General features: G+C 56.0%; 1 long non-coding RNA gene across 1 annotated transcript; it reads right to left on the bottom strand.

The window, feature by feature from the left end:
* Positions 1-6,646: 6,646 nt before the first annotated feature.
* LOC311617727 lies at positions 6,647-10,188 on the bottom strand. The gene is made up of 3 exons (XR_014794164.1): positions 9,338-10,188; positions 7,014-7,442; positions 6,647-6,926 (listed from the first exon to the last, which is right to left on the bottom strand). It is a non-coding gene; the product is annotated as an uncharacterized lncRNA (long non-coding RNA).
* Between the last annotated feature and the right edge of the window lie 239 nt (positions 10,189-10,427).

Raw genomic sequence — 10,427 nt, 5'->3', positions numbered from 1 at the left:
CGAAAGAAGGCTGAGCCCGGAACATTCCCGTTATGACTGGTGCGGCGGAGGCCCTTCTGCTGTGTCTGTGTGCAGACCAGGGGTCCTCAAACTTTTTAAAGTGGGGGCCAGATCACGGTCCCTCAGAGAGCTGGAGGGCCGGACTATATGAACTACTAATCCCTACTGTAACACCTCGGCTGCGCTCACTGCCCAAAAAACCTGGCGGGCAGGATCAGACTCCTCTGCGGGCCGCATGTGGCCCGCGGGCCGTAGTTTGAAGACCCCTGGTGCAGACCATCCAGAGGCGGGAGGGGGCTGGCGGCGCCCACTGCTTCCAGGGAGCACGGGGCCACGCCCAGGCTTTGGAGGCACCGGCCCAGGCCTAAAGCCTGCCCGGCACTGACTTTGTGACCTTAGGAAAGTCACTCTACCTCTCAGAGGTGGTGTTTTTCTCTGTAAAATCAGGTGACACTTCACCCGTATGGGTTTGCTGTGAGCATGAACTGAGAATACAAAAAGCATTTAGTCGAGTACTGATACACTGGGAGTGCCCCCAAATATTAGCTATTAATTGTGTGTGTGTGTTTAGTTTTTCTCAAATTTTTTTTTGTATTTTTGTTCCAGCTATTATTTTTAAAACCCCCTTTTCTCCCTCTCACTGTGGTACATCTGTCTATTTTTTTTCCTTCATTTGGTACTTTATGCATCGATTTCAACATTTACTAAGCCAGCAATGCGCTAGGTCCTAGGAACACAGAAACGAGGAAATCATCAAAGCAAGAACAATCTCTGTACTTCTTCCTGCTGTGTCCCTAGATCGTAGGTTTGCAATAAGTAGTGTCTGAGTGAGAAAATCATATTGGCTGTTTTCTTGAGAACTTCCCACGTGCCAGGCGCTAAGCTAAGCACTGTGTCTGCGCGATTCCATGGAATCCTCAGAGCATCGACAGGCCTCTGACATGAGACTTTAAGAAAGCTCACTCACTGCCTTGGCTGTTGTGGCTCGGTTGGTTGCAGTGACATCCCGTGCACCAGAAAGTGGCAGGTTTGATTCCCGGACAGGGCACATGCCCAGGTTGCATGTTTGATCTCCAGCAGGGACACATGGGCAGGAAACAACTGATTGATGCTTCACATGGGAAAACAAAACAAAACTTTTTTTTTTTTTTTTAAAGCTCACTGACTGATGGTAAAATTGGGAGTCAGAGAGGTGAAGTAACTTAGTTGACCAAAGACACACATGCAGGAAATAGTGACGCTCAAATTCGGTACACTGCCTCCACCAGTGACTGAATTATTATTTTTTAAAACATTTTTAAAAAAATGTATTTTATTGATTTTTTTACAGAGAGGAAGGGAGAGGGACAGAGAATTAGAAACATCAATGAGAGAGAAACATCAATCAGCTGCCTCCTGCACACTCCCTACTGGGGATATGCCTGCAACCAAGGCACATGCCCTTGACCGAATTGAACCTGGGACCCTTCAGTCTGCAGGCCAACACTCTATCCTCTGAGCCAAACAAGTTAGGGCGATTTTTTATTTTATTTTTTATCATCACCATTAGTATGCTTAGCCTCCAGAGGCTTACAGTCTAGTAAGAGGGTCCAGGTGCCGTTTCCTCTTTGGACTCAGTGGGAGGAGTTCTGGATATGGCCGCAGACTTTGGCAGAGTTGGGTTCAAATCCAGATCTGCAACTCTGGGTCAATTACTTAAGCTCTGTGAGCCTCAGCTTCCATTTCTAGGAAGTGAGGTTGATCTGGTGTTAGATGAGAAACTGTGGAGGAAAGGCCCAGCTTCTGTCCAGTATATAAAAGTCGCTTGATACGTGTTATTCTCTTTATTTCTATTTCTTCCCCGCCAGCTGGGACCCGTGTCCGGGGACCTATGTGGTGCAGAGGACACGCGCTCAGCGGGCGGGCTCGCGCGGCGGTGCAGTGCCGAGCGCTGCCTCCAGGGGCGCCCCCACGCCGAGCCGCGCCCGGGGACTGCAGTTCCCGCCGCGGCCGCGCGGGGCCGCCCGGGCCTGGAGCTCTAAGTGCGGGAAGCGGGGAGGTGGGAGCCCGAGCTGAAGCAGGATGTTTTCGGATCACCTTGGTAACTAATAATAAACAACAATAATAGTAACAGCATCAGATCCCCCGGCAACAATCCCAGCGGCGCATTCGCGTGCTGGGAGGCCGTGAGGGGAGGAGCCGAGCTGGGTCTGAGCCCGGGTTCCAGGCCAGGCCGCTCACTCACGCGGTGCTCCGTAACCTCGGCCTTTTGAATCGGCCTCCTGGGCTTGAAGATGGGAAACAGCTCTGGAGAGGAAGAGAGAAGTCCGGGAGGGCTCAGAGGAGGGCAGCTTGGGAAAAGGCATGTAATGCAATTCTCACCGCTACCCCGTGCGGGAGCTATTATCCAATTCCCTCAAAGCTGGGCATCTGCGGGGGACCTTCCCCAGGCTCGCCCAGCTTCTGGGTCCCTCCCAGCACAGCCCTGGGAGGTCCTGGCGCTCAGCGCTGAGCCTCACATCCGGCAGCATCACCTCTGCACTTGCTTTTCCCCTTCAGACCCTCTGGCTCCTCTGGACTCTGTCCTTCCACCCCCAGGTACGGGTTCAGGCGAGCAAACTCTGGCTATTTCCACTACACACACACACACACACACCACACTCACACTCTCACACACACACTCACACACTCACACACACACTCACACACACTCACACACACACACTTCACACACACAACACATTACACACTCACACACACACACACAACACACACACATAACACACACTCACACACACACACACACACACTTCACACACACACACTCCCCACACAAAGAAGCTGTGCCCCCTCTCCTTCCTGCCTACCTCTTCCTACACTCCATCCACTCAGCTCCTCCAGCAAACCTTTCCGGGCCTCTCCCAGGCCACAGGCTTTGCACATGCTGTTCGCTCTGCCTGGAACACCTCCCCCAGCTCTAAAGCCTGCTACTTTGGGGGCAGCTCCCAGGAACCCCCTCCCCTGTGTCCCCGCAGTCTTCACGCTGGCTTCGTGCTGCCTCCACCTCCATTGCATTGCGGTGTCCCTGAGCGCAGGAGCCACGCCTGCCGAGGGCTCCGTGGTGCTGTACGCTCAGTGACAGGGCTCCGTGGTGCTGTTCGCTCAGTGACAGGGCTCCGTGGTGCTGTACGCTCAGTGACGGGAACAGAGTGAACACGTGTCCGTGAATGAGTGATTCACCCAGCGGGGCTTGTTCACTGAGTGTCTGTCTGCAACAGCCTCGGCTCAGAGGCCCATGCACGGTCACAGGAACAGGCCCAGTCACACACGGTCACATACTCGTTCTGAGTCATACACACACATGTGCAAGAGGCCCACACACAAGCCACATTCTCCTGTGCCCGTGTCTGTTTCTCTGAGTCTGGGCACCGTGTGTCCGAGGCTCGGTGTATGTTCACTCCCTGTTGTGACTGGGGGTCCCTGGAACCAGCGCTGTGGCTCCTGCAGCAGCTGTGGCCATGGGAGAGGATGAACCGCCCAGCCACTGGGACTCCAGGGGAAGGTGACGTCTCCCGGCTGGGCCCGGAGTGTCTCCCCACCAGCTGGGAGCTCTTGGGTGAGGCTGTCTCCCATCAGACTGGGAGCCCTTGGGGCACAGCCACAACCCCACTGACTCGTCTTGGGCCTCAGGGTCTGGTTAAGCTGGGTCCTCGGGGATCAGAGGGGAACTGGGTCTCTCCCATTAGACTGGTCCTTCTCACAGGCATGGCTGTGCCTTCCTGACCCTCCCCCCCCACCTGCCCCCCAGCTAGGCCCCCTCCCACCACAGGACAGAGATCAGGGCTGGCTGGGCTTCCCGGCTGTGGAAGCAGCAGCAGCCTCGCAGCAAAGCACACTGCGAGAGGCTGGTCCGGCGGCCCCTCAGAATGTCCTGGCAACTCTTCCGTCTTCGTTCACTCACCACGCCTGTCCGAGTCTCTGGGATGGCCCTCAGCACTCCACCTCTGTATGTTGTTTCCTTCCCTCACAATCCAGCCTTGGGCGGTGAGCGTGGTCATCACCCCATTTATAGATGAGGCAACTGAGGTTTGTTCCGAGAAGAGCAGTGACTTGCCCTAAGTCACGGAGCTGGGAAGTAGCAGAGCCGGATTGCCCGCTGCACAGGCTGCCCGCATCCAGGCTTGAGAAAACTGGGGAGAGATTCGACAGGTTGCAGTAGCTGGTCGTGTGTGTGTGTGTGTGTGTGTGTGTGTGTGTGTGTGTCTGGCTCAGGCCTTATGGTGCTGGCTGTGGAGACAAGGATTGCCAGAGGGTGGGAGTGCCTGTCAGTGAGACTGGGAACAGCAAAAGGAGCAGGTTCAACAGGCAGCCAGCCAGGGCAGGCAGAAGGTGAGCCTGAAGCCAGCCTTCCCATTCACAGCATCTCTCTCTCTCTCTCTCTCTCTCTCTCTCTCTCTCTCTTTCTCTCTCTCTCTCTCTCTCTCTCTCTCTCTCTCTCTCTCTCTCTCTCTCTCTCTCATATACACACACACACACACACAGGTGAGCCTGAAACCCAGCCTTCCCCATTCACAGCATCACACACACACACACACACACACTCACACACACTCACACTCACACACATCCATACACACACACTCTCACGCTGCTCCTGACACTGCAGCTGTGGGGTAAAGTTTCATTCCCCATCTAACCCCCCTCAGAGCCCCACTTTCCCCACCTGAGAAACAAGAGCGGAGACCTGGCGGGCCAGCCCCGGGGCCTCCTGCTCCTTTAAGCCTTTCCCAGTGGAGGGTGAGGCCGGGCTGCAGGTGAGTGAGTTGCCACATCAGCAGGGCGAGCCCTGCCCCATCCCCTCCCCCAGCTCCGGAGGGAGGTCCCAGAGGCCCCAGAGGATGGTGGGAAGTGGGTGGGGAGTAAGAGTTGAGCCTAATAGGCTGCAGAACTGGGGATGCCTGCAGGGCTTGGTGAGGGAGGCTAGGGCGGGAGGCTGTATGTGTGTGTCTGAAAGACCCAGTATACAGGACTGTGTGCAGAATGAGTGTGTGTCTTTGAAGTGAGTACTCAAGTGGGCGAGCTTGTGTGCAAGAATGATGTGTGAATGTGTCTGAGCACGTCTTTGTGTGCGCCTCTGTGTCTGCAGTTGTCCTGGGTGTGCAGGCGTGAGCAGGGTTGTGTTCCTGTTGGTGTTCCCCTTTGACTGTGTGGATGTTGTATATAGAAGCGTGTGTGAATGTGTGCCTTTGTGTAGCTATACTTGGGTGCAATAATGCCTGTGAGTGTCTCTCAGTGTGTGTGTGTGTGTGTGTGTGTGTGTGTGTGTGTGTGTGACTGTGTGAGCATCCCTGAGTGTAAGGAGTATGTGAATGTGTGTGTCCGAAGTGCCTTTGTGTGACCGCATGGACAAGTGTGTGTGACTGTGTCGCCAGCAGAGTCCTCTCAGAACAGGCCTGAGCCTTTGTGAGGGAGGTGACTGCATCCGTGGAGCAGCTCCTGCAGCGGAGCCCTGGCTGATGGAGGTACTGAGACTGCCCAGCCCTGGGCCCCTGATGACTCGCCTCTGGCCACCGCCCCCCAGCCTCCGGCCCTAAAGGGCAGTCTCTCTCTTGCCACCCAAAGGGAGTCTCAGGTCCTTCCTCCTGGCAGCCTCTATGCCCAGAGGAGGTGGGCCTGACAGTAGCTAAACCCCATTGTACCCCCACTTGGTGAATGAAGACAGGCGCAGAGCCCTGCAGTGCCCCGCTGCAGGCCACCTGGTGGCGTGTGTTTGATCACATGACTCCTGGAGCTCAGAGCAGGCCTATGGCCTCCTCCAGCCCCTTGGCCTCCTCCAGCCCCTTTCAAGGCCCTTGGTGAGGGCTCTGGAATGGGAAGCAGCAAGGAAGCTGACACTGGAGGAAGCCCAGCCACTGGCTTGGTCCTTTCCTTGTTGTTTCATTCACTCCGTCTTGCTCAGAGAGGTGAGGCAGCCTGTCCAGCGTCGCACAGCCAGAAAGTGAACCCAGATCTCATGCTGCGAGGGGCGGGGATGGGGATGGGGTCAGCCCAGAGCTGACGGGCCGCTGCCCTCAGGAGAAAAGCGGAAAGAGGCTGAGACGTGGGGAGAAAGGAGGAAAAGGGGCTTGTGACAGTTCTCGTGCCACCCCACAGCCAGAGCCGAGGTGACACAGTCTCATGTGAGGCTTGGCATCCGGGCAGGACTTCCTGTTCTCTCTTTTTTTTTTTTTTTTTTTAATTGATTTCAGAGAGGAAGGGAGAGGGAGAGAGAGATAGGAACATCAGTGATGAGAGAGTCATTGATCTGCTGCCTCCTGCACGTCCCCCACTGGGGACCGAGTCCACAACCTGGACATGTGCCCTTGACCAGAATCCATCCTGGGACCCTTCAGTCTGCAGTCCGACACTCTATCCACTGAGCCACACCAGCCAGGGCAGGAAAAACTTCCTGTTCTAATCAGAGGCCGGCTCCCTGCCCTGGGCCCCTCCCTCCCGCAGAGGCGCTGGGATGAGGGACAATGTGACTGACGGGGCCCAGGTCACGAGTATCTGAAACTCCACTATTCACTGCCCACCGGAGGCTCTTCTTTTCGATCAGAGCCCGGGCTCCCCGGGTAGTGCCTAGAGCCCCAGCCCAGCGTGGGGAGCCTGTTAGAGCCAGGGTCCCAGGCTCATGGCCGTCCTGGGTGCGCTTCTGGAATCGGGAGGGAAGCATGAAAATGGGGCGAGAGGCCAGAGGGCGTGTGAAGGGTTCACCTCTGGGGGAGGCGGTCTCGTTTCATTCCCAACAGCCTCTGGGGCAGCAGGCTCTCCTCCCCGTTTCTGATGAGGAAACCGAGGCTCGGAAAGCAGGCACATTGCAGACGCAGGATTTAAATCCCCTCTTTGGACTTGGGTTCAGGGCTCTGCTGCCCTCGGCGGCTCCCTCTGGGTCCCCGGCGGGGCTTCTGCTGGGAAGAGGCCGGACAGGCGGGGATGTGAGGAGCAGGGTTTGTCTGGCTATTCTGGGAGACGAGGACTGGCGGAATGCTCACCTGCGTGTCTGAGGGGCTGCCGTGAGACTCCCGGGGAAGTGGGGGGCACAGGGAGCGTGCCCCTTATCTCCCAGCCCCGTGGCGTGTCCACGGGTGTCCAGGAAGCAGAGCAGCTCCGCCACCGTGGAGGCTCACCTTCGCCACCGCGAGGCGGGCGCCTGGTGCCTCCCAGTCCGGTCTCCCTGTCCAGAGGCTCGGCCATTCTGGGCTTCACGTCTGTTCCTCCTGCCCGGCCTGTCTGCCGGGCGTCTTGCGGTGCTTGGCTCCTGTGGCCTCGTGCTCCTGCGCTCACTTCCCCTGGGCCGCTGCCTCACTCCCCGAGAGAGGATCTACCTGGTTTAGGAAATCTGATTCGTGGAGGGCAGTTTCCAGCCGGACCACTTCATGGGCCTCTGGCCAGCTGCGTGAGGGCCAGGCCCCCCGCTGGCCCTGTGAGTGGCAGAGCAATTGGGTCACTTAGTTCAGAGTTTGGGGACTTACGAAACCAGCAGAGCCCCTAACCGGTTTGGCTCAGTGTATAGAGCGTTGGCCTGTTGACTGAAGGGTCCTAGGTTCAATTCCGGTCAAGGGCATGTAGCATGTACCTTGGTTATGGACACATCCCCAGTAGTGGGTGTGCAAGAGGCAGCTGATGGATGTTTCTCTTTCATCGATGTTTCTAACTCTCTATCCTCTCCCTTCCTCTCTGTAAAAAAAATCAATAAAATATATTTTTTTTAAAAAAGAAGAAAAGAAAAAAGAAAGAAAGCAGCAGAGCCAAGCCAGTGTGGCTCAGGGGTTGAGTGTCGACCTATGAACCAGGAGGTCATGGCTCCATTCCTGGTCGGGGCACATGCCAGGCCTGGGTTGCAGGCTCGATCCCCAGTAGGATCTCATCATTGCTATTTCAAACTCTCTCTCCCTCTCCCTTCTTCTCTGAAATCGATAACAAAATATTTTTTAGAAGAGAAAGAAACCAGCAGAAAGGACTGTAGGCAAGACAGGCACTTAGACTATAAATAGCTCCCTGGAACCCAGACTCTGATTTTAGCTGCTTCCATGAAGTTGGGGACAGTGTCTTTTCATCCCTCTGCCCCTGTGCCCAGCACAGGGCTGGCAGAGTTGAAGTGCAATGACCGTGCTGATGGACAATTGAGTGAAGTCAGCCAAGGAGCCTCGAGGCCCTGAGAAAGGCTATGACTGTGCAATGGGGCCTCTGACTCCTGTGTCCTTCCCAAGGCACACGGGATCACCATCACCTGGAACCTCCCTGCTTCTGGGACTGTGGGCTGGGGTCTCCCCCACGTGGGTCTGCTTCTCTGTGTCCTGGGAATGCCTGGGACACCGCGTGGCCACCCCGTCCCTCCAGACTCAGGGGGGTAAAGACACAGCCTCTCTCCCTGCAGGTCTGACTGTACATTCCTGACCCTGGAACTCAGTCTCTCTCCCGTGCTCCCTTGCTGCCTGGGTGTCTTGTTTCCGGCCTCCATGGGTGGCCCTGCCTGACCCTGTCCTGGCCTGAGGGGCGGGTGGGGGGAGGGGAGGGGTGTGCACAGTGCAGCTCTTGTTCAGGGGATCAGGGTGGGACCAATGCCTGCTCTTGTGTTTCAGCCCCTGGCTTGAGTCTTGGCAGGCCAGAGGGGGGGCTGCCTCTCTGCCCGCGGCATCATCTCCACATCCGTCCGGCTGGCAGAGCAGGCCCGGAGCCACGGTGGATGCTGACCAAGAAGGCCTTTAGCCGGGCTCTCCTTCCAGGCTCTTATCGATCCCTTTGCCACTGTCTCCTCCATCTCACAACCTGTTTCCTGGGCTTGGTGAAGACAAGGCTTGGCTGGTAGGGCTGTCAATGGCGAGAGGCTGGGAGGACAAGGCACTGGTCCCAGGGCTCAGTGAGGGGCGGAGCTCAGTGAGGGGAATGGGGGCTTGAAGTGAGGCCCTGGAAGCCAGTAGGGAGGTCTGGACTGGGCCATGGAGGGCTGGGGAGGCTTTCCCAGGTGTTCTTATTTCCCAGGAGTTTCCCTCCACCTCTGGGGCCCTGGAGGCTGGAGGCAGCTTCCAGACAAGCACTTGGGATCCTGGGATGACCCTACCCAGGGCCCTCGAGGATGCTCCATTTGCTCCTTGGCGAGCCTCCAGGACTGGGAGGGAGAGAAAGGGATGGCAGTGGGGCCACACCTCAGATTCTTGAGATTTCTCTCCCTTAGTGAACACACCACCTCTTGCCACCTCACCAGCACCTTCCTCATCACGGAGTCCCCATCTGTTGACTGAGAGTCCCTAGCTCTGTCTGAGTCCCCTTATTACGTCCAGGTCCCCCTCCCAGGGCCCTCAAGCCCCTTTCTCACCTGCGGAGAGGGCAGCCTTGATCCTGGACCTCACCACTCAGGCTGGGACAAGGCCCCATTGCTCCAAGAACGGCTACTGAGAGAGGAGGTGCTGATTTGCATTCATTTGCATGGGAGCATTTAATATTCAAATGTCCTCGCTTGGGCTGATAAGAAATGGCTGCTAGTATGCATGCTTCTTAGTGAGGAAAACATGCAAACCCTCTTCTCTCCCCAGCTCCCCTGTTTGGGGCCTGAATGGAGGAGAGCCTGCGTTGGGCTCTGCTGAGAAGGTTCAATAGGAGCAGCTTTGGGTACCAGACCCCAGAAGTATGCAGAGGACAGGCCTGGAGAGGCAGAGAGTCCTCCCCATTTCCCAGAGGGAGCCAGGATCCGGGAACAGGGAGCAGAATGAGAAGGGAGAAAGGTTCTTCCTGAAAGGTTAAAACCTGAAGTGGTTCTTAGGGATTTCTTAGGCTCTACCCAGTGGCTACCCTGGGTACAAATACCACCCCTTTCTGCATCCGTGGCAGACATGATTAATTGATCATGGCTCTCTGAGCGAACCGAGCCTGGAGCCACTTCATCTGAGGCAGCAGTTGGCATGTAAAATTAAATCGATTTGTCTTCCCTGATTACTTCAACCCTTTCCAGGCAGGGAAATGAGGTCGGGAGAGGATGCAGAAAATGCAGATTATACCCCCCTCCCCCCACCTGCCCTGCCGGGGAGCACAAGGGTCATCCCCTGGAAGGTGAGGGTGGGCCGTTCTGGGTGGACTCACGGTGATTTTTATTTATGACTTTGTGCTTTTTTTGCATTTCCCATATTCCGTTTGAGCACAAATGTATTTTGTAATCTGAAACCTCTGAATAATAATAATACCAGCTTTCCTTTTCCTTTTTTCCAAATGACATGTGGTACCTGCTTTAGGCATCATCTGAATCAACCCTGACAACCGCTCTGGGAGGGGGCTGGGACTGCTGTTCTCCCCATGTTTTAAGAGGAACAGAACAAGACTCGGGGAAGTCCACCAATTTGCCCCAAGGTCACCCAGCAAGTGGCACAGTTGTGACGCCAGCCACATTCAATATAATGAAGTCAATCAAAAGT

Source organism: Pipistrellus hanaki (assembly GCF_964339955.1).
Source record: "Pipistrellus hanaki genome assembly, chromosome: 2".
Taxonomy (NCBI): Eukaryota; Metazoa; Chordata; class Mammalia; order Chiroptera; family Vespertilionidae; genus Pipistrellus; species Pipistrellus hanaki.
Note: the sequence above shows the minus strand (reverse complement) of the source record. Positions and strands in the feature narration are given on the sequence as shown.